General features: G+C 46.4%; 1 protein-coding gene and 1 long non-coding RNA gene across 2 annotated transcripts in view; one reads left to right on the top strand and one right to left on the bottom strand.

The window, feature by feature from the left end:
* Positions 1–22,556, top strand: part of LOC138677301 (uncharacterized) — a 355,122-nt gene that overhangs the window by 302,795 nt on the left and 29,771 nt on the right. The gene's annotated exons all lie outside the window — the stretch shown is intronic.
* The window catches only part of LOC138677300 (mucin-2-like), a 59,322-nt gene that overhangs the window by 33,897 nt on the left and 2,869 nt on the right, over positions 1–22,556 (bottom strand). The gene's annotated exons all lie outside the window — the stretch shown is intronic.

Here is a 22,556-nt window from a genome sequence, read left to right as displayed (position 1 = left end):
ACGCCATAATAAGCATGAGCATCCCCCTAATGCGTCTGCTGATGCAAAGTTTGACGCACATAAAGGATCAGGCGTCTGCACCAGAGGAAGAGGAAAGCCTTGATGACAGTCAGCGATTGTCTGGTCAGGGCAGTGTACATGACGAGGTACCGGGCGAAGAGGAGGTGGAGGATGAGGAGGATGATGGGGATGAGTATATTTTTAATGAGGAAGCTTTCCCGGGGGCACGGGAAATTGGTGGCGTGGCAAGGCCGGGTTCTGGTTTTTTGAGGGACACAAGTGACGTAGATTTGCCTGCAACTGCCCCTCAACCAAGCACAACCGCAGATTTGACAACGGGAACTTTGGCCCACATGGCGGATTATGCCTTGCGTATCCTCAAAAGGGACACACGCATTACAAAAATGATGAACGATGACGATTACTGGTTGGCCTGCCTCCTTGATCCTCGCTATAAAGGCAAATTGCAAAATATTATGCCACATGAGAACTTGGAACTAATATTAGCAACAAAACAATCAACTCTTGTTGACCGTTTGCTTCTGGCATTCCCTGCACACAGCGCCCGTGATCGTTCTCACACGAGCTCCAGGGGCCAGCAGACCAGAGGTGTTAGAGGGGCAGAAATCAGAAGTGGCGTTGGCCAGAGGGGTTTTCTGACCAGGTTGTGGAGTGATTTTTCTATGACCGCAGACAGGACAGGTACTGCAGCATCAATTCAAAGTGACAGGAGACAACATTTGTCCAGTATGGTTACAAACTATTTTTCATCCCTTATCGACGTTCTCCCTCAACCGTCATTCCCATTTGATTACTGGGCATCCAAATTAGACACCTGGCCAGAATTGGCAGAATATGCATTGCAGGAGCTTGCTTGCCCGGCAGCTAGTGTCCTATCAGAAAGAGTATTCAGTGCTGCAGGTTCAATACTAACAGAAAAAAGGACTCGTCTGGCTACCCAAAATGTAGATGATCTAACCTTCATTAAAATGAACCACAACTGGATTTCAAAATCTTTTGCCCCACCCTGCCCGGCTGACACCTAGCTTTCCTATGAAAAGGTCTTGCCTGTGGACTATTCTGAATGACTTTTCCAATCTCGTAATTTTCTTCACCTGATTGTCCAGCATACGACATGTTTCCACCTCACGAAATGGCCAAACTCCCCACACGGGGCCGTGCTATCGCCACTTTGCGCTTGGACCCTTGAGAGTGCTGTTTGTCTGAAGAGGTGGGTGTGGCCGCTTTTGGTCGACGGCACTGCCACTGGGTCCCTCATAGTACAATAAAGTGTCTCTGGCGGTGGTGGTGCGCACCCAACGTCAGACACACCGTTGTAATATGAGGGGCCCTGTGCCTGTACCGCCGGCCACAAGACAGTTCCCCCCCCCAGCTCAAACAGTGCTCTACCACTAGCAAAATTATCTCTCACAGCTTCACCAATGTGTAGTCTAGGCGCTGACATCCTTCAATGCCTGGCACTGACAATACCATTGTTTTGACATTTTTGTTATGTTAGGCCTTCGAAGCCTGTCTGCGGTCCCTTCTTTCTACAACTACTACACTGACCAGGCCACTGCTGGCCGTGTTACCCTGGAACCAATTTAAAAGTGCCTACAGTCAGCCCAATTTTGTTATGTTAGGCCTTCGAAGACTGTCTGCCGTCACTCCTTCCACTAGACTTCCACTGACCATACACTGCTGCCCATGTACCCCTGGAACCAATTTAAAGTGCCTACAGCCAGCCCAATTTTGTTATGTTAGGCCTTCGAAGCCTGTCTGCGGTCACTCCTTCCACTAGACTTCCACTGACCAGACCACTGCTGCCCGTGTACCCCTGGAACCAATTTAAAAGTGCCTACAGCCAGCCCAAGTTTGTTATGTTAGGCCTTGGAAGCCTGTCTGCGGTCACTCCTTCCACTAGACTTCCACAGACCAGACCACTGCTGCCCGTGTACCCCTGGAACCAATTTAAAAGTGCCTACAGCCAGCCCAAGTTTGTTATGTTAGGCCTTGGAAGCCTGTCTGCGGTCACTCCTTCCACTAGACTTCCACTGACCAGACCACTGCTGCCCGTGTACCCCTGGAACCAATTTAAAAGTGCCTACAGCCAGCCCAAGTTTGTTATGTTAGGCCTTGGAAGCCTGTCTGCGGTCACTCCTTCCACTAGACTTTCACTGACCAGACCACTGCTGCCCGTGTACCCCTGGAACCAATTTAAAAGTGCCTACAGCCAGCCCAAGTTTGTTATGTTAGGCCTTGGAAGCCTGTCTGCGGTCACTCCTTCCACTAGACTTCCACTGACCAGACCACTGCTGCCCGTGTACCCCTGGAACCAATTTAAAAGTGCCTACAGCCAGCCCAAGTTTGTTAGGTTAGGCCTTGGAAGCCTGTCTGCGGTCACTCCTTCCACTAGACTTCCACTGACCAGACCACTGCTGCCCGTGTACCCCTGGAACCAATTTAAAAGTGCCTACAGCCAGCCCAAGTTTGTTATGTTAGGCCTTGGAAGCCTGTCTGCGGTCACTCCTTCCACTAGACTTCCACTGACCATACACTGCTGCCCATGTACCCCTGGAACAAATTTAAAAGTGCCTACAGCCAGCCCAAGTTTGTTATGTTAGGCCTTCGAAGCCTGTCTGCGTCCCATTCTTTCAACTACAACTACACTGACCAGGCCACTGATGGCCGTGTTCCCTTGGAACCAATTTTAACTTGCCTACAGCCAGCCCAATGTTAGGCCTTTGATGCCTGTCTGCCGTCACTCCTTCCACTAGGCCTCCACTGACCTGTCTATTGCTGCCCGTGTACCCCTTGAACCAACATCATTAAATATAAAAAAAATTAATTTGATTATAAAAAATAAGATCGTGTTGAGATCTCAAATGCAGACATTTTAACAATCAAAACAAACACACAACAAATATCTGGAACTGTACTACAAAGGTCCAACAGCTACAATTTCTTTCTCCTGCAAGAAGTTAACTGAAAGTTTTTTGGAGTTGTTAACACAGATATGGCATCCACCGAGTGTTGTCCTGTCGCGTCTCCTTTAAATTATTTCCAATAAGATGTTAAACTATTAATTTAATAAAATCAATAATTAAAAAAATAATTGAGTAAGTCAAAAGCACATTGCAAATAAACATTAATTACAAATCAAGAAGCATGGCGCGTCCGAGGGTGAGTAGATACCGAATAAGAATATAATCACCCTCGGACGCGCAATGCTTATTTACAACAGCCTTCCTTCCTAAGAATCAGCCCTTCCGTGGTGTAGAGAGAGGTTGTGTTACACTCCAAGGTGTTCCCCAGGTTGCCTTTCCTGAGCTTCGATCTTCCGGCTCTCGTTTAGTAGCTGTTGGAAACTACGCTGCATTAGGCCTACTAATTGTGTATGGGTGAAACAGTGGCGCATCTGCGGTCCCTCCTTCCACTAGGCCTCCACTGACCTGTCTACTGCGGCCCGTGTACCCCTTGAACCAACCTAATAAAATATTTAAAAAATTAATTTGATTATAAAAAATAAGATCGTGTTGAGATCTCAAATGCAGACATTTTAACAATCAAAACAAACACACAACAAATATCTGGAACTGTACTACAAAGGTCCAACAGCTACAATTTCTTTCTCCTGCAAGAAGTTAACTGAAAGTTTTTTGGAGTTGTTAACACAGATATGGCATCCACCGAGTGTTGTCCTGTCGCGTCTCCTTTAAATTATTTCCAATAAGATGTTAAACTATTAATTTAATAAAATCAATAATTAAAAAAATAATTGAGTAAGTCAAAAGCACATTGCAAATAAACATTAATTACAAATCAAGAAGCATGGCGCGTCCGAGGGTGAGTAGATACCGAATAAGAATATAATCACCCTCGGATGCGCAATGCTTATTTACAACAGCCTTCCTTCCTAAGAATCAGCCCTTTCGTGGTGTAGAGAGAGGTTGTGTTACACTCCAAGGTGTTCCCCGGGTTGCCTTTCATGAGCTTCGATCTTCCGGCTCTCGTTTAGTAGTTGGTGGAAACTACGCTGCATTAGGCCTACAAATTTGGTATGGGGTGTAGAGACAGGTTGTGTTACACTCCAAGGTTTTCACCAGGTTGCCTTTCCTGAGCTTCGATCTTCATGCTCTCGTTTAGTAGGTGTCGGAAAGTAGGCTGCATTAGGCCTACAAATTGGGTATGGGGTGGAGAGAGATGGTGTGTTACACTCCAAGGTGTTCCCCAGGTTTCCTTGCCATTGCTTCGGTCTTCCGACTCTCGTTTAGTAGTTGTAGAAAAGTACACAGCATTAGGCCTACAAAATGGGTATGGGGTGGAGAGAGATGGTGTGTTACACTCCAAGGTGTTCCCCAGGTTGCCTTTCCTGAGCTTCGATCTTCATGCTCTCGTTTAGTAGGTGTCGGAAAGTAGGCTGCATTAGGCCTACAAATTGGGTATGGGGTGGAGAGAGATGGTGTGTTACACTCCAAGGTGTTCCCCAGGTTTCCTTGCCATTGCTTCGGTCTTCCGACTCTCGTTTAGTAGTTGTAGAAAAGTACACAGCATTAGGCCTACAAAATGGGTATGGGGTGGAGAGAGATGGTGTGTTACACTCCAAGGTGTTCCCCAGGTTGCCTTTCCTGAGCTTCGATCTTCATGCTCTCGTTTAGTAGGTGTCGGAAAGTAGGCTGCATTAGGCCTAAAAAATGGGGAATGGGGTGGAGAGAGATGGTGTGTTACACTCCAAGGTGTTCCCCAGGTTTCCTTGCCATTGCTTCGGTCTTCCGACTCTCGTTTAGTAGTTGTAGAAAAGTACACTGCATTAGGCCTAAAAAATGGGTATGGGGTGGAGAGAGATGGTGTGTTACACTCCAAGGTGTTCCCCAGGTTGCCTTTCCTGAGCTTCGATCTTCATGCTCTCGTTTAGTAGGTGTCGGAAAGTAGGCTGCATTAGGCCTAAAAAATGGGGAATGGGGTGGAGAGAGATGGTGTGTTACACTCCAAGGTGTTCCCCAGGTTTCCTTGCCATTGCTTCGGTCTTCCGACTCTCGTTTAGTAGTTGTAGAAAAGTACACTGCATTAGGCCTAAAAAATGGGTATGGGGTGGAGAGAGATGGTGTGTTACACTCCAAGGTGTTCCCCAGGTTGCCTTTCCTGAGCTTCGATCTTCATGCTCTCGTTTAGTAGGTGTCGGAAAGTAGGCTGCATTAGGCCTACAAATTGGGTATGGGGTGGAGAGAGATGGTGTGTTACACTCCAAGGTGTTCCCCAGGTTTCCTTGCCATTGCTTCGGTCTTCCGACTCTCGTTTAGTAGTTGTAGAAAAGTACACAGCATTAGGCCTACAAAATGGGTATGGGGTGGAGAGAGATGGTGTGTTACACTCCAAGGTGTTCCCCAGGTTGCCTTTCCTGAGCTTCTATCTTCAGGCTCTCATTAAATTGTGGTTAAATGGAACAACTGCATTTGGCGTACTAGTTGGTTTGGGGCCTACTATCGGTGTCTGCCACTCCTTGCTGTTCTCCTGGTTTCCTGTCCTGAAATACCATTTTCAGCCTCTCGTTAAGTAGTTGTTAATGTTAGACTGCATTTGGCCTACTAGTTGGGTTGGGGCCTACTATCGGTGTCTGCCACTCCTTGCTGTTCTCCTCCACTGAACAAAGCTGTGCCGCCTGTTTACTACGGTTGCCAATTTTGAACTGCATTTCGACTACTTACTGATTTGGCCCTACTCTCTGTGTCAGCCTCTCATTCCAGTTGTCCTCCACTGCAATGCCCCCTGGTTATTCCTGTGTTACCAATTTTGAACTGCATTTAGCCCACTTTCTTCTTTGGGCCTATATCTGTGTTTCCACTTCATCGTGCCCATTGCCCAGCCAGTGATAGATGAGTCTGCTGGTACATTGACCCATAACGCAACATTCCCCGTGCACGCTACACAACAACATTGTGACCCTGCTGAAAGTCAGGTTGCTCTTCCCGCATACCATACCACCTTACACGGGGACAAAGAGGAAGGTGCAGATGAAAGTGCAGGTTCCTTCATCAGGTGGGGGGAGGAATACTAGTTGGCGACGTCACTGGCACAGGGCCTCTCATAGTACGCAAAAGTGTTGCTGCCGGTGGGAGGCGCCCCCGCCGTGCAAACACACCGCTGTACTTTGAGGGGCCCTGTGCCAGTGCCAATGCCAACGAGTGGGCCCCCCCTGCTTGCTCAGGTTCACAGCACTTGCAAAGTTGAAATACTTACCTCTCCCTGCTCCACTGCCGTGACGTGGTCCAGATTTCCTGGGCCCACTAATTACTTGAACCAGCCCTACCCCCCACAACTTTAGCCAAATGACCCCCAATTTCAAATGCCTTCCAATTATTATAAGGTAAATTACGCTTGACAAGCTTCATTAAGAAGAATGGATGGTTTTGACATTAAAATGGGCACTCTAGGTGTTTTCCTGGCCCCCACTCACTGCCGACTATGCTGCCCCATTGACTTGCATTGGGTTTCGTGTTTCGGTCGATCCCGACTTTACGTCATAATCGGCCGATTTCACTCGACCCGACTTTGGACATAGTCGGGTTTCGCAAAACCCGGCTCGACTCTAAAAAGGTCAAGGTCGCTCAACTCTAGTGACGACGATGGGCGAATATGTCCCTTCTCCAGGGACTCCTTCACATAACTGCGCATAGCGGTGTGTTCAGGTACGGACAAATTAAATAAACGACCCTTAGGGAATTTACTACCAGGAATCAAATCGATAGCACAATCACAATTCCTATGCGGAGGTAGGGCATCAGACTTGGACTCTTCAAATACATCCTGAAAGTCCGACAAGAACTCTGGGATGTCAGAAGGAATGGATGACGAAATAGACAAAAATGGAACATCACCATGTACTCCCTGACAACCCCAGCTGGTTACCGACATAGAGTTCCAATCCAATACTGGATTATGGGTTTGTAGCCATGGCAACCCCAACACGACCACATCATGCAAATTATGCAGTACCAGAAAGCGAATAACTTCCTGATGTGCAGGAGCCATGCACATGGTCAGCTGGGCCCAGTACTGAGGCTTATTCTTGGCCAAAGGTGTAGCATCAATTCCTCTCAACGGAATAGGACACCGCAAAGGCTCCAAGAAAAATCCACAACGTTTAGCATAATCCAAATCCATCAGATTCAGGGCAACGCCTGAATCCACAAACGCCATGACAGAATACGATGACAAAGAGCACATTAAGGTAATGGACAAAAGGAATTTGGACTGTACAGTACCAATAACGGCAGAGCTATCGAACCGCCTAGTGCGTTTAGGACAATTAGAAATAGCATGAGTAGAATCACCACAATAGAAACACAGTCTGTTCAGACGTCTGTGTTCTTGCCATTCTACTTTAGTCATAGTCCTGTCGCACTGCATAGGCTCAGGTTTACTCTCGGACAATACCGCCAGATGGTGCACAGATTTACGCTCGCGCAAGCGACGACCGATCTGAATGGCCAAGGACATGGACTCATTCAAACCAGCAGGCATAGGAAATCCCACCATTAGATCCTTAAGAGCTTCAGAGAGACCCTTTCTGAACAAAGCCGCTAGTGCAGATTCATTCCACAGAGTGAGTACTGACCACTTTCTAAATTTCTGACAATATACTTCTATATCATCCTGACCCTGGCATAAAGCCAGCAGATTTTTCTCAGCCTGATCCACTGAATTAGGCTCATCGTAAAGCAATCCGAGCGCCAGGAAAAACGCATCGACACTACTCAATGCAGGGTCTCCTGGCGCAAGAGAAAACGCCCAGTCCTGAGGGTCGCCGCGCAAAAAAGAAATAATAATCAAAACCTGTTGAGTAGGATTACCAGAAGAATGAGGTTTCAAGGCCAAAAATAGCTTACAATTATTTCTGAAGCTCAGGAACTTAGTTCTGTCACCAAAAAACAAATCAGGAATCGGAATTCTTGGTTCTAGCATCGATTTCTGATCAATAGTATCTTGAATCTTTTGTACATTTACAACGAGATTATCCATTGAGGAGCACAGAGCCTGAATATCCATGTCCACAGCTGTGTCCTGAAGCACTCTAATGTCTAGGGGAAAAAAAAGACTGAAGACAGAGCTAAGAAAAAAAAATGATGTCAGGATTTCTTTTTTCCCTCTATTGGGAATCATTGGTGTGGCTCCTTGTACTGTTATGGCTGGCAATCAGGCAACACAGCGTGCAGTAATCAGCGCACATACAGAGATCTGGCAATAACCAAAAACAATAGGACAAGCTCTGAGACGTGGAATCTCTGTAGACTGCAGTACCTGATCTATCCTCACACAACTATAAGCAGCAGTGGATTGCGCCTATCACTACCTATGCAACTCGACACTGCCTGAGGAGCTGACTAGCCTGAAGATAGAAATACAAGCCTGACTTACCTCAGAGAAATACCCCAAAGGAATAGGCAGCCCCCCACATATAATGACTGTTAGCAAGATGAAAAGACAAACGTAGGAATGAAATAGATTCAGCAAAGTGAGGCCCGATATTCTAGACAGAGCGAGGATAGCAAAGAGAACTATGCAGTCTACAAAAAACCCTAAAACGAAAACCACGCAAAGGGGCAAGAAGACCCACCGTGCCGAACTAACAGCACGGCGGTGCACCCCTTTGCTTCTCAGAGCTTCCAGCAAAAGTTAATAGCAAGCTGGACAGAAAAAACAGAAAACAAACTAGAAGCACTTATCTAGCAGAGCAGCAGGCCCAAGGAAAGATGCAGTAGCTCAGATCCAACACTGGAACATTGACAAGGAGCAAGGAAGACAGACTCAGGTGGAGCTAAATAGCAAGGCAGCCAACGAGCTCACCAAAACACCTGAGGGAGGAAGCCCAGAGACTGCAATACCACTTGTGACCACAGAAGTGAACTCATCCACAGAATTCACAACAGTCCACGTAGTATATTGCACAGCCACATAGTATATTGCCCAGTCACGTAGTATATTGCCCAGCCACGTAGTATATTGCCCAGTCAGGTAGTATATTGCCCAGTCAGGTAGTATATTGCCCAGCCACGTAGTATATTGCCCAGTCAGGTAGTATATTGCCCAGCCACGTAGTATATTGCCCAGCCACACAGTATATTGCCCAGTCACGTAGTATATTGCCCAGCCACATAGTATATTGCCCAGTGACGTAGTATATTGCCCAGTCACGTAATATATTGCCCAGCCACGTAGTATATTGCCCAGCCACACAGTATATTGCCCAGTCACGTAGTATATTACCCAGTCACGTAGTATATTGCCCAGCCACGTAGTATATTGCCCAGTCACGTAGTATATTGCCCAGCCACGTAGTATATTGCCCAGCGACGTAGTATATTGCCCAGTCACGTAATATATTGCCCAGCTATGTAATATATTGCCCTGCCACGTAGTATATTGCCCAGCCATGTAGTATATTGCCCAGCCACACAGTATATTGCCCAGTCACGTAGTATATTGCCCAGTCACGTAGTATATTGCCCAGTCACGTAGTATATTGCCCAGCCACACAATATATTGCCCAGTCACGTAGTATATTGCCCAATCACATAGTATATTGCCCAGTCACGTAGTATATTGCCCAGCCACGTAGTATATTGCCCAGCCACACAATATATTGCCCAGTCACGTAGTATATTGCCCAATCACGTAGTATATTGCCCAGTCACGTAGTATATTGCCCAGCCACGTAGTATATTGCCCAGCGACGTAGTATATTGCCCAGTCACGTAATATATTGCCCAGCTATGTAGTATATTGCCCAGCCACGTAGTATATTGCCCAGTCACGTAGTATATTGCCCAGCCACGTAGTATATTGCCCAGCCACACAGTATATTGCCCAGTCACGTAGTATATTGCCCAGTCACGTAGTATATTGCCCAGTCACGTAGTATATTGCCCAGCGACGTAGTACATTGCCCAGTCACGTAATATATTGCCCAGCCACATAGAATATTGCCCAGTCACGTAGTATATTGCCCAGACACGTAGTATATTTCCCAGCGACGTAGTATATTGCCCAGTCACGTATTATATATTGCCCAGCCACGTAGTATGTTGCCCAGCCACGTAGTATATTGCCCAGCCACACAGTATATTGCCCAGTCACGTAGTATATTGCCCAGTCACATAGTATATTGCCCAGTCACGTAGTATATTGCCCAGTCACGTAGTATATTGCCCAGTCACGTAGTATATTGCCCAGTCACGTAGTATATTGCCCAGCCACACAGTATATTGCCCAGCCACACAGTATATTGCCCAGTCACGTAGTATATTGCCCAGTCACGTAGTATATTGCCCAGCCACACAGTATATTGCCCAGTCACGTAGTATATTGCCCAGTCACGTAGTATATTGCCCAGTCACGTAGTATATTGCCCAGCCACGTAGTATATTGCCCAGTCACGTAGTATATTGCCCAGCCACACAGTATATTGCCCAGCCACACAGTATATTGCCCAGTCACGTAGTATATTGCCCAGTCACGTAGTATATTGCCCAGCTACGTAGTATATTGCCCAGTCACATAGTATATTGCCCAGCCACGTAGTATATTGCCCAGCGACGTAGTATATTGCCCAGTCACGTAATATATTGCCCAGCTATGTAGTATATTGCCCAGTCACATATTATATTGCCCAGCCACGTAGTATATTGCCCAGCCACACAGTATATTGCCCAGTCACGTAGTATATTGCCCAGTCACGTAGTATATTGCCCAGTCACGTAGTATATTGCCCAGCCACGTAGTATATTGCCCAGCGACGTAGTATATTGCCCAGTCACGTAATATATTGCCCAGCTATGTAGTATATTGCCCAGCTACATAGTATATTGCCCAGTCACGTAGTATATTGCCCAGCCACGTAGTATATTGACCAGCCACACAGTATATTGCCTAGTCACGTAGTATATTGCCCAGTCACGTAGTATATTGCCCAGTCACGTTGTATATTGCCCAGTCACGTAGTATATTGCCCAGCGACGTAGTATATTGCCCAGTCACGTAATATATTGCCCAGCCATATAGTATATTGCCCAGTCACGTAGTATATTGCCCAGACACGTAGTATATTGCCCAGCCACGTAGTATATTGCCCAGTCACGTAATATATTGCCCAGCCACGTAGTATGTTGCCCAGCCACGTAGTATATTGCCCAGCCACACAGTATATTGCCCAGTCACGTAGTATATTGCCCAGTCACGTAGTATATTGCCCAGCCACGTAGTATATTGCCCAGTCACGTAGTATATTGCCCAGCCACACAGTATATTGCCCAGTCACGTAGTATATTGCCATGCGATGTAGTATACAGCACAGACACAAAATATATTGCCCAGCCACATAGTATATTGCCCAGTCACATAGTATATTGCCCAGCCCACATAGTATATTGCTCAGCCACACAGTATATTGCCCAGTCACGTAGTATATTGCCCTGCGATGTAGTATGCAGCACAGACACGTAGTATATTGCCCAGTCACATAGTATATTGCCCAGTCACATAGTATATTGCCCAGCCCACATAGTATATTGCACAGCCCACACAGTATATTGCCCAGTGACTAGTATTCAGCACAGAGCCACGTAGTATATTGCCCAGCCACGTAGTATATTGCCCAGCCACACAGTATATTGCCCAGTCACGTAGTATATTGCCCAGTCACGTAGTATATTGCCCAGTCACGTAGTATATTGCCCAGCGACGTAGTTTATTGCCCAGTCACATAATATATTGCCCAGCCACATAGTATATTGCGCAGTCACGTAGTATATTGCCCAGACACGCAGTATATTGCCCAGCCACATAGTATATTGCCCAGTCACGTAATATATTGCCCAGCCACACAGTATATTGCCCAGTCACGTAGTATATTGCCCAGTCACGTAGTTTATTGCCCAGCCACGTAGTATATTGCCCAGTCACGTAGTATATTGCCCAGCCACGTAGTATATTGCCCTGCGATGTAGTATACAGCACAGACACATAATATATTGCCCAGCCACATAGTATATTGCCCAGCCCACATAGTATATTGCCCAGCCACACAGTATATTGCCCAGTCACGTAGTATATTGACCAGTCACGTAGTATATTGCCCAGCGACGTAGTATATTGCCCAGTCACGTAATATATTGCCCAGCCACATAGTATATTGCCCAGTCACGTAGTATATTGCCCAGACACGTAGTATATTGCCCAGCCACGTAGTATATTGCCCAGTCACGTAATATATTGCCCAGCCACACAGTATATTGCCCAGTCACGTAGTATATTGCCCAGCCACACAGTATATTGCCCAGTCACGTAGTATATTGCCCAGCCACGTAGTATATTGCCCAGTCACGTAGTATATTGCCCAGCCACATAGTATATTGCCCAGCGACGTAGTATATTGCCCAGTCACGTAATATATTGCCCAGCTATGTAGTATATTGCCCAGTCACGTAGTATATTGCCCAGCCACGTAGTATATTGCCCAGCCACACAATATATTGCCCAGTCACGTAGTATATTGCCCAGTCACGTAGTATATTGCCCAGTCACGTAGTATATTGCCCAGCCACGTAATATATTGCCCAGCGACATAGTATATTGCCCAGTCACGTAATATATTGCCCAGCTATGTAGTATATTGCCCAGCCACGTAGTATATTGCCCAGTCACGTAGTATATTGCCCAGCCACGTAGTATATTGCCCAGCCACACAGTATATTGCCCAGTCACGTAGTATATTGCCCAGTCACGTAGTATATTGCCCAGCGACGTAGTATATTGCCCAGTCACGTAATATATTGCCCAGCCACATAGTATATTGCCCAGTCACGTAGTATATTGCCCAGACACGTAGTATATTGCCCAGCCCCGTAGTATATTGCCCAGTCACGTAATATATTGCCCAGCCACGTAGTATGTTGCCCAGCCACGTAGTATATTGCCCAGCCACACAGTATATTGCCCAGTCACGTAGCATATTGCCCAGTCACGTAGTATAACGTAGTATATTGCCCAGCCACGTAGTATATTGCCCAGTCACGTAGTATATTGCCCAGCCACACAGTATATTGCCCAGCCACTCAGTATATTGCCCAGTCACGTAGTATATTGCCCAGTCACGTAGTATATTGCCCAGCCACGCAGTATATTGCCCAGTCACATAGTATATTGCCCAGCCACGTAGTATATTGCCCAGCGACGTAGTATATTGCCCAGTCACGTAATATATTGCCCAGCTATGTAGTATATTGCCCAGTCACATAGTATATTGCCCAGCCACGTAGTATATTGCCCAGCCACACAGTATATTGCCCAGTCAAGTAGTATATTGCCCAGTCACGTAGTATATTGCCCAGTCACGTAGTATATTGCCCAGCCACGTAGTATATTGCCCAGCGACGTAGTATATTGCCCAGTCACCTAATATATTGCCCAGCTATGTAGTATATTGCCCAGCCACGTAGTATATTGCCCAGTCACGTAGTATATTGCCCAGCCACGTAGTATATTGCCCAGCCACACAGTATATTGCCCAGTCACATAGTATATTGCCCAGTCACGTAGTATATTGCCCAGTCACGTAGTATATTGCCCATTCACGTAGTATATTGCACAGCGACGTAGTATATTGCCCAGTCACGTAATATATTGCCCAGCCACATAGTATATTGCCCAGTCACGTAGTATATTGCCCAGACACGTAGGATATTGCCCAGCCACGTAGTATATTGCCCAGTCACGTAATATATTGCCCTGTCACGTAGTATGTTGCCCAGCCACGTAGTATATTGCCCAGCCACACAGTATATTGCCCAGTCACCTAGTATATTGCCCAGTCACGTAGTATATTGCCCAGCCACGTAGTATATTGCCCAGTCACGTAGTATATTGCCCAGCCACACAGTATATTGCCCAGTCACGTAGTATATTGCCCTGCGATGTAGTATACAGCACAGACACATAATATATTGCCCAGCCACATAGTATATTGCCCAGTCACATAGTATATTGCCCAGCCCACATAGTATATTGCCCAGCCACACAGTATATTGCCCAGTCACGTAGTATATTGCCCTGCGATGTAGTATACAGCACAGACACGTAGTATATTGCCCAGTCACATAGTATATTGCCCAGCCCACATAGTATATTGCACAGCCCACATAGTATATTGCCCAGTGACTAGTATTCAGCACAGAGCCACGTAATATATTGCCCAGCCACGTAGTATATTGCCCAGCCACACAGTATATTGCCCAGTCACGTAGTATATTGCCCAGTCACGTAGTATATTGCCCAGTCACGTAGTATATTGCCCAGTCACGTAGTATATTGCCCAGCGACGTAGTATATTGCCCAGTCACGTAATATATTGCCCAGCCACATAGTATATTGCCCAGTCACGTAGTATATTGCCCAGACACGTAGTATATTGCCCAGCCACGTAGTATATTGCCCAGTCACGTAATATATTGCCCAGCCACACAGTATATTGCCCAGTCACGTAGTATATTGCCCAGACACGTAGTATATTGCCCAGCCACGTAGTATATTGCCCAGTCACGTAATATATTGCCCAGCCACGTAGTATGTTGCCCAGCCACGTAGTATATTGCCCAGCCACACAGTATATTGCCCAGTCACGTAGTATATTGCCCAGTCACGTAGTATATTGCCCAGCCACGTAGTATATTGCCCAGTCACGTAGTATATTGCCCAGCCACACAGTATATTGCCCAGTCACGTAGTATATTGCCATGCGATGTAGTATACAGCACAGACACAAAATATATTGCCCAGCCACATAGTATATTGCCCAGTCACATAGTATATTGCCCAGCCCACATAGTATATTGCTCAGCCACACAGTATATTGCCCAGTCACGTAGTATATTGCCCTGCGATGTAGTATGCAGCACAGACACGTAGTATATTGCCCAGTCACATAGTATATTGCCCAGCCCACATAGTATATTGCACAGCCCACACAGTATATTGCCCAGTGACTAGTATTCAGCACAGAGCCACGTAGTATATTGCCCAGCCACGTAGTATATTGCCCAGCCACACAGTATATTGCCCAGTCACGTAGTATATTGCCCAGTCACGCAGTATATTGCCCAGTCACGTAGTATATTGCCCAGCGACGTAGTTTATTGCCCAGTCACATAATATATTGCCCAGCCACATAGTATATTGCGCAGTCACGTAGTATATTGCCCAGACACGCAGTATATTGCCCAGCCACATAGTATATTGCCCAGTCACGTAATATATTGCCCAGCCACACAGTATATTGCCCAGTCACGTAGTATATTGCCCAGTCACGTAGTTTATTGCCCAGCCACGTAGTATATTGCCCAGTCACGTAGTATATTGCCCAGCCACGTAGTATATTGCCCTGCGATGTAGTATACAGCACAGACACATAATATATTGCCCAGCCACATAGTATATTGCCCAGCCCACATAGTATATTGCCCAGCCACACAGTATATTGCCCAGTCACGTAGTATATTGACCAGTCACGTAGTATATTGCCCAGCGACGTAGTATATTGCCCAGTCACGTAATATATTGCCCAGCCACATAGTATATTGCCCAGTCACGTAGTATATTGCCCAGACACGTAGTATATTGCCCAGCCACGTAGTATATTGCCCAGTCACGTAATATATTGCCCAGCCACACAGTATATTGCCCAGTCACGTAGTATATTGCCCAGCCACACAGTATATTGCCCAGTCACGTAGTATATTGCCCAGCCACGTAGTATATTGCCCAGTCACGTAGTATATTGCCCAGCCACATAGTATATTGCCCAGCGACGTAGTATATTGCCCAGTCACGTAATATATTGCCCAGCTATGTAGTATATTGCCCAGTCACGTAGTATATTGCCCAGCCACGTAGTATATTGCCCAGCCACACAATATATTGCCCAGTCACGTAGTATATTGCCCAGTCACGTAGTATATTGCCCAGTCACGTAGTATATTGCCCAGCCACGTAATATATTGCCCAGCGACATAGTATATTGCCCAGTCACGTAATATATTGCCCAGCTATGTAGTATATTGCCCAGCCACGTAGTATATTGCCCAGTCACGTAGTATATTGCCCAGCCACGTAGTATATTGCCCAGCCACACAGTATATTGCCCAGTCACGTAGTATATTGCCCAGTCACATAGTATATTGCCCAGCGACGTAGTATATTGCCCAGTCACGTAATATATTGCCCAGCCACATAGTATATTGCCCAGTCACGTAGTATATTGCCCAGACACGTAGTATATTGCCCAGCCCCGTAGTATATTGCCCAGTCACGTAATATATTGCCCAGCCACGTAGTATGTTGCCCAGCCACGTAGTATATTGCCCAGCCACACAGTATATTGCCCAGTCACGTAGCATATTGCCCAGTCACGTAGTATAACGTAGTATATTGCCCAGCCACGTAGTATATTGCCCAGTCACGTAGTATATTGCCCAGCCACACAGTATATTGCCCAGCCACTCAGTATATTGCCCAGTCACGTAGTATATTGCCCAGTCACGTAGTATATTGCCCAGCCACGCAGTATATTGCCCAGTCACATAGTATATTGCCCAGCCACGTAGTATATTGCCCAGCGACGTAGTATATTGCCCAGTCACGTAATATATTGCCCAGCTATGTAGTATATTGCCCAGTCACATAGTATATTGCCCAGCCACGTAGTATATTGCCCAGCCACACAGTATATTGCCCAGTCAAGTAGTATATTGCCCAGTCACGTAGTATATTGCCCAGTCACGTAGTATATTGCCCAGCCACGTAGTATATTGCCCAGCGACGTAGTATATTGCCCAGTCACCTAATATATTGCCCAGCTATGTAGTATATTGCCCAGCCACGTAGTATATTGCCCAGTCACGTAGTATATTGCCCAGCCACGTAGTATATTGCCCAGCCACACAGTATATTGCCCAGTCACATAGTATATTGCCCAGTCACGTAGTATATTGCCCAGTCACGTAGTATATTGCCCATTCACGTAGTATATTGCACAGCGACGTAGTATATTGCCCAGTCACGTAATATATTGCCCAGCCACATAGTATATTGCCCAGTCACGTAGTATATTGCCCAGACACGTAGTATATTGCCCAGCCACGTAGTATATTGCCCAGTCACGTAATATATTGCCCAGTCACGTAGTATGTTGCCCAGCCACGTAGTATATTGCCCAGCCACACAGTATATTGCCCAGTCACCTAGTATATTGCCCAGTCACGTAGTATATTGCCCAGCCACGTAGTATATTGCCCAGTCACGTAGTATATTGCCCAGCCACACAGTATATTGCCCAGTCACGTAGTATATTGCCCTGCGATGTAGTATACAGCACAGACACATAATATATTGCCCAGCCACATAGTATATTGCCCAGTCACATAGTATATTGCCCAGCCCACATAGTATATTGCCCAGCCACACAGTATATTGCCCAGTCACGTAGTATATTGCCCTGCGATGTAGTATACAGCACAGACACGTAGTATATTGCCCAGTCACATAGTATATTGCCCAGCCCACATAGTATATTGCACAGCCCACATAGTATATTGCCCAGTGACTAGTATTCAGCACAGAGCCACGTAATATATTGCCCAGCCACGTAGTATATTGCCCTGCCACACAGTATATTGCCCAGTCACGTAGTATATTGCCCAGTCACGTAGTATATTGCCCAGTCACGTAGTATATTGCCCAGTCACGTAGTATATTGCCCAGCGACGTAGTATATTGCCCAGTCACGTAATATATTGCCCAGCCACATAGTATATTGCCCAGTCACGTAGTATATTGCCCAGACACGTAGTATATTGCCCAGCCACGTAGTATATTGCCCAGTCACGTAATATATTGCCCAGCCACACAGTATATTGCCCAGTCACGTAGTATATTGCCCAGTCACGTAGTATATTGCCCAGCCACGTAGTATATTGCCCAGTCACGTAGTATATTGCCCAGCCACGCAGTATATTGCCCTGCGATGTAGTATAGAGCACAGACACGTAATATATTGCCCAGCCACATAGTATATTGCCTAGTCACATAGTATATTGCCCAGCCCACATAGTATATTGCCCAGTCACGTAGTATATTGCCCAGTCACGTAGTATACTGCCCAGCCACACAGTATATTGCCCAGTCACGTAGTATATTGCCCAGTCACCTAGTATATTGCCCAGTCACGTAGTATATTGCCCTGCAATGTAGTATACAGCACAGACACATAATATATTGCCCAGCCACATAGTATATTGCCCAGTCACATAGTATATTGCCCAGCCCACATAGTATATTGCCCAGCCACACAGTATATTGCCCAGTCACGTAGTTTATTGCCCTGCGATGTAGTATACAGCACAGACACGTAGTATATTGCCCAGTCACATAGTATATTGCCCAGTCACATAGTATATTGCCCAGCCCACATAGAATATTGCACAGCCCACATAGTATATTGCCCAGTGACTAGTGTTCAGCACAGAGCCACGTAGTGTATTGCCCAGCCACGTAGTATATTGCCCAGTCACGTAGTATATTGCCCAGCGACGTAGTATATTGCCCAGTCACGTAATATATTGCCCAGCCACATAGTATATTGCCCAGTCACGTAGTATATTGCCCAGACACGTAGTATATTGCCCAGCCACGTAGTATATTGCCCAGTCACGTAATATATTGCCCAGCCACACAGTATATTGCCCAGTCACGTAGTATATTGCCCAGTCACGTAGTATATTGCCCAGCCATGTAGTATATTGCCCAGTCACGTAGTATATTGCCCAGCCACGCAGTATATTGCCCTGCGATGTAGTATACAGCACAGACACGTAATATATTGCCCAGCCACATAGTATATTGCCTAGTCACATAGTATATTGCCCAGCCCACATAGTATATTGCCCAGTCACGTAGTATATTGCCCAGTCACGTAGTATATTGCCCAGCCACACAGTATATTGCCCAGTCACGTAGTATATTGCCCAGTCACGTAGTATATTGCCCAGTCACCTAGTATATTGCCCAGTCACGTAGTATATTGCCCTGCAATGTAGTATACAGCACAGACACATAATATATTGCCCAGCCACATAGTATATTGCCCAGTCACATAGTATATTGCCCAGCCCACATAGTATATTGCCCAGCCACACAGTATATTGCCCAGTCACGTAGTATATTGCCCTGCGATGTAGTATACAGCACAGACACGTAGTATATTGCCCAGTCACATAGTATATTGCCCAGTCACATAGTATATTGCCCAGCCCACATAGAATATTGCACAGCCCACATAGTATATTGCCCAGTGACTAGTGTTCAGCACAGAGCCACGTAGTGTATTGCCGAGCCACGTAGTATATTGCCCAGCCACACCGTATATTGCCCAGTCACGTAGTATATTGCCCAGTCACGTAGTATATTGCCCAGTCACGTAGTATATTGCCCAGTCACGTAGTATATTGCCCAGCGACGTAGTATATTGCCCAGTCACGTAATATATTGCCCAGCCACATAGTATATTGCCCAGTCACGTAGTATATTGCCCAGACACGTAGTATATTGCCCAGCCACGTAGTATATTGCCCAGTCACGTAATATATTGCCCAGCCACACAATATATTGCCCAGTCACGTAGTATATTGCCCAGTCACGTAGTATATTGCCCAGCCACACAGTATATTGCCCAGTCACGTAGTATATTGCCCTGCGATGTAGTATACAGCACAGACACGTAATATATTGCCCAGCCACATAGTATATTGCCCAGTCACATAGTATATTGCCCAGCCCACATAGTATATTGCCCAGTCACGTAGTATATTGCCCTGCGATGTAGTATACAGCACAGACACGTAGTATATTGCCCAGTCACATAGTATATTGCCCAGTCACATAGTATATTGCCCAGCCCACATAGTATATTGCACAGCCCACATAGTATATTGCCCAGTGACTAGTATTCAGCACAGAGCCACGTAGTATATTGCCCAGCCACGTAGTATATTGCCCAGCCACGTAGTATATTGCCCAGTCACGTAGTATATTGCCCAGTCACGTAGTATATTGCCCAGTCACGTAGTATATTGCCCAGTCAGGTAATATATTGCCCAGTCACGTAGTATATTGCCCAGTCACGTACTGTATTGCCCAGTCATGTAGTATATTGCCCAGTCAGGTAGTATATTGCCCAGTCATGTAGTATATTGCCCAGTCAGGTAGTATATTGCCAAGTCATGTAGTATATTGCCCAGTCACGTAGTATATTGCCCAGTCACATACTATATTGCCCAGTCACGTAGTATATTGCCCAGTCATGTAGTATATTGCCCAGTCAGGTAGTATATTGCCCAGTCATGTAGTATATTGCCCAGTCACGTAGTATATTGGCCAGTGATGTAGTATATTGCCCAGTCACGTAGTATATTGCCCAGTCACGTAATATATAGCACAGCCCACGGAGTAGATCACACAGCCCACATAGTATATAACACTGCCTATGTAGTATACAGCACAGAGCCACGCGGTATGTAACACAGCCACATAGTATACAGCAGTGTGGGCACCATATCCCTGTTAAAAAAATAATTAAAATAACAAAAAGTTATATACTCACCTCTTGGGGTCCAGCGGAGCTCCGGCGATAGGCGCGCGGCTGCCGCCATCTTCCATTCCCAGGATGCATTGCAAAATTACCCAGATGACTTAGCGGTCTCGCAAGACTGCTAAGTCTTCTGGGTAATTTTGCAATGCATCGCTGGGAACGGAAGATGGTGGCTGGCGCGAGCAGCTCAGTGGACAACGGAGGGTGAGTATAGCAGGTTTTTTTGTTTTTTTATTATTTTTAACATTACATTTTTTACTATTGATGCCGCATAGGCAGCATCAATAGTAAAAAGTTGGGGACACACAGGGTTAATAGCGGAGGTAATGGAGTGCGTTACCCGCGGCATAACGCGGTCCGTTACCGCCGGCATTAACCTTGTGTTAGCCGTGACCGGAGGGGAGTATGCGGGCGCCAGGCAGTGACTGCGGGGAGTAAGGAGTGGCCATTTTCTTCCGGACTGTGCCCGTCGCTGATTGGTCGTTTCTGTTTTGCGGTGACCAATCAGCGACTTGGATTTCCATAATAGACAGAGGCCGCGACCAATGAATATCCGTGACAGACAGAAGGACAGACGGAAGAGACCCTTAGACAATTATATAGTAGATACATCACCATTGTTATTTGAAAACTTTTTGTATAGGGCAATATTTGGTATACAAAAATGGCTTATACGCTAGTCATTGTTCAGAAGCCAGCAGGGGAAGGGAAGCGGCAGAGTAGCAGCAGGAGCTGACTTCATACTCACCCTCCTCGTGCGGTTGCTGCACGTCCCTGCATCTCTGCTGTCCCAGTGCAGCAGCTCTTCCTGTGCTCAGCGGTCATGTGGTACCGCTCATTAAGGTAATGAATATGCACGCTTCCCCACTGCCATAGGCATGGAGCGCATATTCATTTCCTTAATGAGCGTTTCCACGTGACCTCTCTGCACAGGAAGAGCTGCCTCATCGGGGCAATGGAGATGCTGGGATGTGCAGCGACCACGCGAGGAGGGTGAGTATGATGGGGATGACACCGAGACATGCATACAAGGGTGAGGACGGGGGAGGATGCTGAGCCATACATTTAAGGGGGAGGATGGGGGAGGACGCCGAGCCATGCATACAAGGGGGAGAATGCCAAGCCATGCATACAAGGGGAGGACAGGGGTGGATGCTGAGCCATGCATACAAGGGGGAGGATGCTGAGCCATGCATAAAAGGGGAGGACAGGGGAAGACACCAGGACATGCATAGAAGGGGGAAGAGGGGGAGGATGCCGAGCCATGCATACAAGGGGGAGGACGGAGGAGGATGCCGAGCAATGCATACAAGGGGAGAATGGGGAGAACGCCGAGCCATGCATGCAACTAGGAGACCGGGGGAGCCACACATAGCAGGACAGGGATGGGGGGACATTGCATACCCGGCTTATACTCGAGTCAATAAGCTTACTCAGTTCTACATGGCAAAAATTAGGTGCCTCGGCTTATACTCCGGTCGGTTTATACTTGAGTATATACGGTATAACTATGTATAACTTTGGTGTTTTGGGCGAGAACCTTCACCTTCCCTTAGGTACTTCACTCACCACTGACAACAGTGAAGGCGAGAATCAATTATTGCCGATCTCAGCTATTGAATCAGGATGTCGACGGTATATTGCAGCTAAAGTTCAATGATGATAAGATGGGCACAGCTCCTAACCCGGTGACATAAATAAAAATCTACTAGTTAGTTGTCATATGCAAAAATTTCCAAAGTCAAAGATTGCATATACCCCATAAACTTGTTGACTAGTTTTGTAATGGTATCTTTATGTAGGTTTTTGATGGTGGTGTATTATGCGCAATTCAGTGAAAATGAATTTGTAAAATGACATTTGC

The sequence above is a fragment of the Ranitomeya imitator genome, chromosome 4, assembly GCF_032444005.1.
Source record: "Ranitomeya imitator isolate aRanImi1 chromosome 4, aRanImi1.pri, whole genome shotgun sequence".
Taxonomy (NCBI): Eukaryota; Metazoa; Chordata; class Amphibia; order Anura; family Dendrobatidae; genus Ranitomeya; species Ranitomeya imitator.
This window is presented reverse-complemented; position numbering and strand designations above follow the sequence as displayed.